The 11,319-nt window shown below is 43.5% G+C and overlaps 1 long non-coding RNA gene across 1 annotated transcript in view; it reads left to right on the plus strand.

Annotated features, from left to right (window-relative positions):
* Positions 1-7,214: 7,214 nt before the first annotated feature.
* The window catches only part of LOC111742017, a 7,469-nt gene continuing 3,364 nt past the window's right edge, over positions 7,215-11,319 (plus strand). Inside the window, exon 1 of the long non-coding RNA XR_002781141.1 lies at positions 7,215-9,064. This is a non-coding gene — a long non-coding RNA (uncharacterized LOC111742017). The remainder of the gene's footprint in view (positions 9,065-11,319) is intronic.

Raw genomic sequence — 11,319 nt, forward strand, 5'->3', positions numbered from 1 at the left:
CAAGGCCAGGCCGGTGATGTCCTTCTCAGTCTGGCCTCTTCCCTCTCTGCTACTCACAGCTCTGAACCCAGCCTGAGAGGGTTCTGCCTACCAGCCACCTTTGCTGCCTACCAGAAATGAACCCAAAGTCAAAGAGACCTGACTGGGGAAAGGGAAGACACAGCGGGGTGTGACAGGAATGGGCATGAAATAGTATAAGCTTAGGAACAGACAAAAAATGAAGGAAGAGAGAGGTGACTGGAGAGCATCGTTTTATATTCCTCCTCCCTTTTCTCCAGTGTAAGAGTGAAATCATCAAGGAAAAAAATACATTCTTTAAAAAGAAAATGGCAATCAGTGTCAGTTTTTAATGTTTGAGTGGGTGACAGCACATCCCAGCTGCCATCAGGAGACCTACTGCTAAGCAATGTTGTGGGCTGCTGGTCCAGGCCAGAGAGACCCCCAGTGCTTCCTTGCCTCACACCCAGGCCACCTGACCTATGCAGGCCACTGCCACAGGCCAAGAGGCAATTTATCACCCACTCATTCTGATTCACTTTCTCTTTCAGGAGTTATTTTAGCTCTAGCGGAGCCTTAACATAACACTTTACTACACTTGTAAGTTGCTTCTTTCTTCCAGAGAGCTTCAGACCTGACATTTAAAATCTTATACATCTGAACAGCAAGCACTTCAGTGTTGAAAGCACTTGTGTACAGATGGTCTCAGAATTCGAAAGTTCCCAGTTTACCTAATTCAGTTATTATCTGTTATCAGCTGGGGCCCCCATCTCATCCCTCAGAGATCTAGCTCAACTTGGCCTAAACTCCAATTCCAGAGCCTGTAAACGGGGCTGGTTTCAGACCATTTTGGGCCCCAGGGCCTCTGAATTATGGAGTACACATTCCACATCACATCAAACAGACCAGGAAATATCCATATTTAAAAATTTTGCCATTATATTTAATAATCAAAAGGGTTTTATTTATTTTGCTCTTGAAATTATTTAGCTACCAGTCATTCATTTGCTTTACGATTGGCTATGATTTCTGGGCTGTCATCATGCATTCACAGAAAATTTTATAGAGTGAGAAAATGAAACTGTAGCATTGTTTTCAAATAAAAAAAATTTATAATACTAAATTTAAAAATGAAGTTGACGTAATCGTATGTTTTATAGACATTTAACCAAAATGTATTACTTTTAATTTTACACTTTTCTCTGTGTTCAGATCCATTAATTTTTTTTCTCATCACATGTGTTTTCACAGGCCTTTGAAAAAAAAACTCATGTGCCAGAGGCCCTGTGCCAGTGGGGCCTGCTGACCAGATGGCTCTGCTGGTGGTTGTTAAAAGCCCTTCCCAAGATTTTGGCCCAGTCTCCCCTCACTTCCAGTGTCTTGTTGATTCCTTGCTCCTGCATATCTGCTCATGTTTTGGGTTCAGCTGCTATCAAAACAGTCACAAAGCTCAGCTCCTTGTTGTCTCCTAATAAATATCCAATTACACTGGACGAGTTGGGAACTTGACAGACTCTGAGGGCCATGGAGAACGGTCACTCGTGAACTTCACAACCTTTTGCCATCTGGTTGATTCCACCCTTTTCCGCCCAGTGCCCACCCTTCCTCATTCCACATCCTCCAAACTGGTCGTGCTAGCAGTGTGGCCACCCTGTCCTGGGCAACTCTCCAGGGAGCCTATGTCACATTGTCCCCTTCCCTTTTCTGGCTGCTTCTCTCAAACAGCAGATGTGCCAGGAATGCTTGTACTCTCCAACCCCTTGGAACTTTCTCCTTCTCCTTACACAAGCATTATCTGATGTATCCATGCCCTGAGAGTGTCTTAGGCAGGAGCCCATCATCTCTCAGGTCAAGGTGTTGGCTTGCCTTTGGTTTGTTTTCGCCCTTAAAAAGTAATAAGATCAATCTCGATTCTTGCTTCATTGAAGCTTCACTCCTGCTACTGGTCTTACCTCTGGCTCCTTTGATCTTCAACATACCGCTGAGAGACAGAGTTGTATCTTCCTGGGACAATTGAGGAGTCAAGCGGTAAAGTCCCAGCTGAGACCCAGGCCTTTAGGCTGCCAGTCCTGGGCTTTCTCAGGGTCTTCTCCTCATCTCGACTTCCCCACAAGTATGGTTTTCTTTAGGGAAAAAAATGCACTGCACTGTGAATTTCCTTCAGCAAATACAAACTCTCTCCTTGTTTAGGCACACAGGGCCATGGAGGGTGGGATGGAACAGAGGGCGCAGAGGCAGGCAGCAGGGCCAACTTCTCCTTCATCAGGCATAGGAGGCACAGTGCCCAGCCAGGGCCCACGATGCTTTCAGATGCTCATGAAAATGGTTTAATTTTTTTTAAAATCAGAAGAAAAAACTTTTAGGTCAAAGAAAATGTTTTCATATAAAATATTGATATGTTTGTCTTCATACCAATGCAAACTTAAAATATAATTTTAATAGTATTTTATGGAGGAAGGGGGCCCAGAAAGGCAAGAGTACGCAGGGTCCACAACAGTCATAATGCAGTTCTGGTAGGCAGGGTTCTCCATAATGAACTTTACACGCGAGGGTCCTTTTAATGGGACAGTTGTGCTACTGGGAGTATAAAGAGCTGGCACCTCCTGGATTATGAGCAACCATCACTCCCAACAGGTGAACCAGACAAACTAATTAAAAGGCTGATTCTGTCATCAGGTTCAGCATGGATTGGGACCAACTACCCAATCTTCTTGGGGAATTTTCTGTAAGAGGAGATACCACCCAGAGAATGTGATTATCATTTTTCTTCCTGACAAAGGAAGACAGCATAAAACTTAGCCCTGGTTTAAGATAAAATCGGTTCCTTATCTCACATCAAGTCAGTGGGCCTGGGTACACTGCTTTGTCCTAAGCATCATAGAGAAGTAAAGCCATGGACTGTGCTCTGGGGGAAGGGGGATCAGTTCTCTCTCAGACTTTCACCTCAGTTACAGCTCTACCCAGAGCTCCCTGCAGGGCAGATAGGCAGTCCATCAGAAGGCTCTGGAGCCTTGCCTGGCTCATCCTCAAACTGGCTACCCTACTGGGTCCCTCTTCCCCTTCATTATCATTCTCAGCAGGGAAGTAGCATAAAATGGTAAAAACAAAAAACAAAAAACAAAAAAACAAAAACAAAAACACAGCCAACCATGTGTTCCAATCCCAGCTCTACTACTTCTCAGCAATGTGTCCTTTCAGAGCCTCCATTTTGTTATCCATTAAAATGGGGATATCTTACCTATTCAATATAGTTGTTGTGAGTATTGAATAAGATAACCTACGCAAAGTCCGTTGAACTAGTAAGAGCTTAGGGTTGGCAGTCCGAAAGCAGGGTCTAGGGTACAACTTTTGAAGACATGTTTTCATACTTTCCACAATATAAAAAAAATCAAGAGCTTGTATCAAAGACGGGTGTGTGCAGCCCTTGGTGCCTCCTCTGTCTGGCATATAGTTGTTCTTTTCTCTTCTTTTTAATGACTTGGTCCCCTCCACCAATAATCTACCAAGGCCTTTTTAATTTCTTGAGTGACAGGAGTGTCTTACGTTTTAATGAGGTGACTCTTTTTTTTTTTTTTCCTTGCATAAATTTGAGGTGACTCTTAAATTTTGGGTGGGGGCTGGTCACCAGAAAGACCAAGTCATGATCAGAAGCTTGGAACTTTAAGACCCACCCTTGTTCTCCAGTGAGGGCAGGAACCTGGGAATGAAGTTAATAATTGACCATGCCTACATGATGAAATCTTTGTAATAATCCCAACAGTACGGGCTTTAGGGAGTTTCTGGGTTGCTGAAGACATCTACATGCTGGGTGGGTGACACACCTTAACTTCACGGGCATAGAAACTCCTGCACTTGGAACCCCTCTGGGCCTTGCCCTTCATATCTCTTCATCTGACTGTTTGGTCATAACTTTTATTATATCCTTTATAATAAACCAGCAAATAGGTTTCCTTGAGTTCTGTGAGCTATGCTAGCAAATTGCTGAACCTGAGGAGGGGTCATGGGAACCCTGATTTATAGTTGGTCAGTTAGAAGTACCTGAAGTGGGGACAGCCTTGTGTGACTGAGCTCTTAATCTGTGGGATCTCATGCTAACTCTAAGTAGACACTGTTGAAAGTGATTAAAATTGTTGGATACCCAGCTGGTGTCAGAGAATTGCCTTATGGGTGGACGACCCACACATCTGGTGTCACAAGTATTGTGAATGTGGTAGCCCTTCGATTTTATGACTCTGGGGAAATTCAAAGTTTCTTTACATCAGGAAAATATTGGGGATCCTTTGTTTAAAGATATTTTATGACATACACTAAATACACTAGGAAAACAAGGAGATGGAAAAATTCACCAGGGCAGGCAGAGTGAGAGCCTGCTGCCATGTGTTACCTCTCCTCTGTTTACTTCTTGAAGGAGGAGTTGACTTTTAAATTCTCACCAGTAATTCATACGATGGCCAAAAGCCTCCCATGCTGCCATTGGCAGTACCCTGCTGTGACACTGTGACTAAGGCGAGAAGGGAAAATGGAGCTTTGAGACTCATACTGTTGAGATCAACAAAATCCTTTTGGCAAATCCAGTAGAATCATGAATTGAGAGAGCGAAGGGAAACCCCAACTTTCAGACTGAGATCAGATCTCATCAATTCTCCCTACTGGGAGGTGACGTCTAACTCTAAAATCAATGTGCTGCCAACTTAGCCCAAGTTCACTTTTCTTGATGTAGACCAGCTGCAAACCCAGAAGTTTGGGGAGAGTCCATGTGGGGGACTGAATGAGCGCCAAAATGACAATCCCACATTTACCAATAAACTTGAAGGAGGGGGAGGGGAGGAATGAAAGAAATACCAATTCTGGAATTCCTATCCTTACCTGATTTCACCCCCTACTCTTTGCAGTATGGAAACCACTTAGTTGCAGAGAGATGATTTCCCAGTCATATTGTTGGGAGTAGTCAGAGTAAATCACTTCCTTATCCACCCTTGGGAAAAGTCTCTCTCTTGCTTGGATATCATAATTCAAACAGTCTGCTTCCAGTGAGCTGAGACTGAGATTAAGCATGGCGTGCACCAGTGCTGAGGCCTGAGCCCCAAGAATTATGAGCAAGAAGACAAAATAAAGAGGAGGGGATTCTGGAGGTGATTCAGTGCCTGCTTCAGACAAACTTGACCCCCAAAACTCAGAGAGAACATTTGCATTTTTTAACCTAAAAAATTATTTTAAGTAGAAATATACAAAATATTTAAAATATAATTTTATTCATAAGATTTCTATTTAGATATAACTTCCTATAGGGAGTTTCACTCCCTCACTAAAATTAGATTATATCTAGTAATTTTTGTAAAAAGTACTGGAATAAATTGATGAGATAAGTATAAGAGGACAAACAGCCTCCTTTTCAAGTAGGGAGTCAACAAACTTGTTTTCTGTAAAGGACCAGATAGTAAATATTTTAGACTCTGTCATAGTTATTCAACTCTATCACGGTAATTGGGTAAAAGCAGCCATGGACATCACATAAGGGAATGATTGTGGTTGTGTTCCAATACAACTGAAATTTGAATTTCATGTAACTTTCACATATCATGAACTATGATTTTTCTTTTGAGTTTTTTGCCAACCATTAAAAAATGTAAAACCATTTTTAGCTCTCAGGTTGTATGATGATAACAGGTTGTGGGTTAATTTGGTCCGTAAGAGATGGTGTGCCTGGTTTAGAAAATTCTCAAGGCAAATATGCAATGAAGGCAAAGCTTTGTTCCTGGTTAATGCAATACTTGCCCTATCGCTCTGGCATTTTAAAGTATGACAAGTGGGTAAGAAAAATGAAAGTCAAAGAGATTTTTAAGACAGGAATTTCAAGAAGAGTAAGGGAAAATATTTGAAGAAGGTCCCTAATTGTCACCTTGTAAACAACTACTGACTTTACCTTGAGGCAGAATGAACTTTACCTGTATCAAATTCAACAGACTTTTGCTGACCTCTATTATATTCCGGGAATACACCTTAAGTGCAAAGATGGTGAAAACAGTCCCTGCCCTCTGGATAGGTGACAACTACTATTAAATAATGACGGGTCCTTACCATTTAGGAACAGGATTCAATCATTTATTGATTAAAACATTTTTAAGCACTTAGTATATGCCAGGTCTTGGGTTCGGTGCCAGACATTCCGAGATATATAAATTCTGAAGACTTTTCTGGTATGTGACTTTCTTTCTCACTTTCGTTTTGTTACCTTGTTTTCTTGAGGGAAAAATAGAGGCACAGAGGCTCAAGCTGGCTGTCCCAGATGGAATATGAAAGAGGGAAACCAAAGTGTGACTAGTATTGGCCTTAGCAGGACTGGGACTAGGGCAAGGCGAATAAGGCCTCTAGGGTGCAAAGGAGGCATTCAGGTTAAGTATTTGCATGACCTTGAGAATGAGCACCTCCTTGAATTTTGCATCCTACTGCTTCACTTGCCTCCCCCTAGTCCTGGCTGGTGCCTCAGCTCTTTCTCAGGACTGCTGTGGTCCTGGGGGCGGGCTGGAGTGGGCAACTGTGGGTTTGGGCTACTTCGTGCTAATGTCCCCCTCCTAAGATATCCCTATGTGCTGGTGAGAAATTACTTCTTTCTCATTGTATAGTCTTGTGGAACTACCGACGGGCCTCACCCGCCAGAGCCTAGGTTGGTGTGGGCGTCACATGTTCCTTCCTAGACTGTGACTCCTGAGCTGAATAAGTTGGTTTCTGTTCCTTTCATCACCTGCATGAAAGCCACAGTCTTTCTGAGGAATGCCAACATTAAATACCAAGTCAAACCTCAGAGCCAGAGCCCAGCTACTCCAAGTACGACCCACAGATCAGCAGCACTGGCACTGCCCGGAGCTGGTAAGAAATGCAGAACCACAAGCCTGCCCAGACCACAGTCAGACTCTGCGTGTTGATGAGATGCCCAAGTAATTCCTGTGCTCACTTAAGTGCAGGAAGCACTAGTCGACACCTTTCCCCCTACCTTCCTACCACTGTGTGTTCACGGCTGCTGCCCTTGAGCTTCACGACCACAGGGGCCTGGGAAAGTGTCCTTTCCTGGAAATGGCATGCCTTGCTGAAACTGAAGAAGGCTCAGGGCTGGCCCTGCCCTTCCCAGACAGGCCTCGCTCCCTGAGGACTCCTCAACCCAGGGCTTCTCAGATACACTCACCTGGTCCCTAGAAAAAAATTAGGCACTCATTTTAGAAAACGATGACAGCTACCACTCTTTTGAGGCCCCTTCCCTTTAAAAAGTTTGGGAGTAGTAGAGGCAGGAGACTCAAGAGGCTACTTCAAATGGTAAAGTTTCCCTGCAAAGTTCCTCAGGCTACTATGGGGTGGTGGGGGATGGTGATGGTCCTTTTTTAAAGAAGGGACTTGCTCTGTCTTCCTTTAAGAAGAAGCAAGGAGTGAACAAAATGCGTTAACAATCTTGATATTTACTGAGAGCCTGCTGTATGCCAGGCCCTTTTATTCTTTAAAACAACCATAAAGGACAGGCTTTTCCAGAAAAGGAAACCGAAATTCAGAGATGCCAAGTAACTTGCCTCAGATTCCCCAGCTGTTAGCTGAGGAGAACCAGGGACTGAACCCAGGATGTATCAGTGCTGCAGACTCACAAAAACACATGGAGCATAAGGTACAACTGTGGTCGGCGTTTGCCCCAGGAGAGCAGTGGTGGTGGTGATGAAGGCTCCGGGTGTGGATGTGTGTAAATGTAGGTTGGGGGCAGGTGGGCCAGGGTCCTCAGGAGACTCAAAGGCACAAGCAAGAAGCTAGCAGAGTTGCCCAGCACTTCATGATGGTGGGCCATGACACAGTCTGCTTAAGATATTCTTCACACATTTTTAATTCAAACTAAAATTTAAAAATTCACTGTGAAATAAGTGGAAGTAAGACCAAGGATATTCAGATTTTCCCAGCGATGACTTCTTCAATACTTTTTTTGGTAAAAATATAAAATATTAAATTGTATTTTTTTTCTCATTCTTCTGGGTGTCCTGCTTTTGCCGATGCACTCAGTACACAGCCCTGTAGGATCCAGCTCTGAGGCTGAGGGATGCTCACCCAGCTACATGGAAGTGGTGGTGAGATTATCTGTAAGACCAGCTGAGTGCAGCATGGTTAGGGAGGTGGGGATGCTGAAAACTCAAGTGAGTCACTGCTCTAAGGATTTTTGGAGTGCTTGCTATCCCCATTCCTGGGCTGTGAGTCAAGAATGTAATTGAAGCCCCAGGACAATGAAGCGTGAAAGGAAAGATGTTCCCTGGTGTCAGATACCCTGGCCAACCAGATCCGAAAGCACAGAGCAGGTGCTTGGCTTTTGTTCATGCTTGGCTTTTGTTCTTGGCGCTAGCTGGGTCCCTGTGCCTGGCCCCACACCCAGACCTCTCTAGACAAAAGCTGCAGCTACAAAGCTCCAGCTCCTGCCTCTGCTGGCACATCCAGGACCTGCTGTGACTGACAATAGCCTGCTTCCTCTTGCTGACCCCTTGTTTCAAGGCTCGAGATTTAGAGGCAGGAGCCACATCCCAACAGAGAAAACCATGAAGCAGAACCTCAGACATTAAGGATCTATCTCACTAGGGAAGATGAAGATATTATTATTGTCTGAAGAAAACTTTAAAGTGACCCAGGTAACCATCTGGTGTCTGGGAATAGGATCAACAACCAGGTGAGCTGGGTATTCATAGTGTCATTGAGAAGTCCCTGGGAAACCAAACCCAGACACCAAAGTCCATCATGCACTGGTGGAGACACAGACCTGGGCACTCTTGACTAGATGCCAAGGGGAGACGGGTCCCAGATAGCCAGTGATGGTTGGTCATTCCCTCCGTCATTCAGCATCTACTCAGGCCCCTCCCTACTGGAGAGGGGCTGTTACTACGGTTCACCAACACTGGATTTTAGTCCTGAAAGGTGATGAAGCCTTGCTTCCTTGTGATTTCACAGGGAAGATCCAACTAGGCTGGCTATCTGGCCTTGAACCATCCTGATGAAATGAACATCAGAGACAGCCTGGAAGGAGCAAAGACAGCACCATATGGCAGCCTCACAGGTGACTATAGATGAGACAAGGGGAAGCCTTTTCTCTGAAGCCTAGGGAGGGTGGCTATCAGGGCTGATTGCAAGGATGTAAGACTCAGGCATGTTTAAACAATAACACGACAAAAGAAGTTGTCTATCATTGAGAGTTTGCTGTGCCAGGTACTCTACTAAAAATTTTATATGCAAAACTCAATAATACCCTGAATGGAGGTACTGTTATCATCCCCATTTTGCAGGTGGAGTAAGGAAGTTAAGTAGCTTACTCACAGCTATATGACCAGTAAGTAAGTGGCAGAGGTGGCTTTCAAATTCTGGTTTTACTACAAAGCCTGAGAATTTAACCGCTATCCCAGACTGTGTCCTTCGCAGTGCAGTTTAAGCTTCTTTTCTCTCTTCTTCCTTCTATCACAGTTTATTACCCATAATTAAGGGTCTTCTCAAAACTGAGGCAAGAATGGCCCTGGGCTGTAACACACATCCACTGTTCACTTTTATTAGCTCTGGGTCTAGACATGGGGTACAGGAAAGAGCAGGGTGGCTGCTGTGAAAGCATCTCTTAAAGTTTAAGTTCTTGTGTTTTTGTTATTAGGAGGAGGAAAAGGAGAAAGAGATAACACGTAGAGCTAGATTTCTTAAAGGCCTCTATTTCAACCAGTTTTGAGAAAGTGTTCTCTGCTTCTTTTTTAAGAACCCGAAGCCTGTAGATCAAATGGGCTGTTCAGTCCAGGCTGGAGCATGAATCACTACAGAGTTAAAAGAGTTTAGCACGATATCTAGGGTATGCCTGAGTGTAAAAGAAACAGCTTTTTTTTTTTTTTTTTCAAGTGTATATTTTCATTTCCTATGATTCGGAAAATCTCCAAAGTACAAAGAATTTATGTCAGTCCTAGTTGTGAGAGCAACAAATCAGAAACCACTCAAAGGATCAAAAATGGGAGAATAAAAAATTATGGCATATTAACCAGAGTGAATATCATATAATGATACCATGAAAGTTAGTTTAGCATCATAGGAAGGTGTTATGCAAAAGTTTTTGAATAAAAAAATCAAGTTTGAATAAAAAGTTCTGTACATATACACATGGGCAGAACACATGGAAAATATTTTGTGGCGGTGAGATTATGAGTGACCTTTTCCTTTATAGATTTTCTCTATTGTTTTTATAACGTTTTGTGACAAATAAAAAACTCAAAATGTATACAATTATATGGTGGTTTGTACCTTAAGTGTGCGTTTTGGCTTAATTACCTTGCAACCCTATATCCACATGTGGCAAAGAGCTTCTCATTTGAACTTGCAAACTGTTGCACGTAATTTACATATTCCTTTAAATATATAACATATACTTATTGCTGTTACACAAATTGGAATTAATCCTTCAGGTTAGGGTCGTTATGCCTTTTTATCAGTAATACTTTATGTTCCTTGGGTGGGATCCCAAACTAGAAAAGCAAAAGGAGAGCGCCCAGCCCCCAGCAGTTCCTATCAATACAGTAATGAAACCCAGCTCTCTCTGGCACACCGCCTCGGTTTTCAGCTTTCCTGGAAGGCTGGAAAATGGATTCCTTGGGGATCCCCAGGGCTCCTAACCCATTAGGAAGGCTGAAGTCTGGCAACTCCAGCAGATCAGGTCACTGTCTTCTCTAAGGACCACGAGAAAGAGCACTGGGGAGGCTTCCCATAGAAGAAATGAATGTTGGTGGCAACTCTCATTCACTTGCTTTCCCAGAAATCAAAGGTTCCCTTCAGACTTCCCTAGTGGAGTAGAAAGCAGATTTTATAGTCTCTAAGGGTCTATGTAATTATCTGTATTCTACTCTTTGCTCTAAAGATTGAGAGATGCTCTAGGGCAGCAGTCCCCAACATTTTTGGTACCAGGAACTGGTTCTCCTATGAGAATCTAATGCCTGATGATCTGAGGTGGTGCTGAGGCGGTGATGCTAGCACTCAGGAGAGGCTGCAAACACAGATGAAGCTTCACTAGCTCACCTGCCGCTCACCTTCTGCTGTGCTGCCCAGTTCCTAACAAGCCACAGACTGGTACCAGTCTATGGTCCAGGGACTGGGGTCCCCTGCTCTAGGGTAAAAGCAAAGGTATAGTAAGACCAAAAATTAAAAAAAGAAAAATTAAATGGCATAAGACAAGGAGTGGGGAGTGGGTAAGAGCGGAGAATTTAAAAATTAAGTCCAGCAGAAAAAATACCTACAATAAAGAACACAAAACTTGGTGGCCAGAGTAAATAGCAAAACCAAAGCATTTATAAA

This window comes from Pteropus vampyrus, unplaced genomic scaffold, assembly GCF_000151845.1.
Source record: "Pteropus vampyrus isolate Shadow unplaced genomic scaffold, Pvam_2.0 Scaffold85, whole genome shotgun sequence".
Lineage (NCBI taxonomy): Eukaryota > Metazoa > Chordata > Mammalia > Chiroptera > Pteropodidae > Pteropus > Pteropus vampyrus.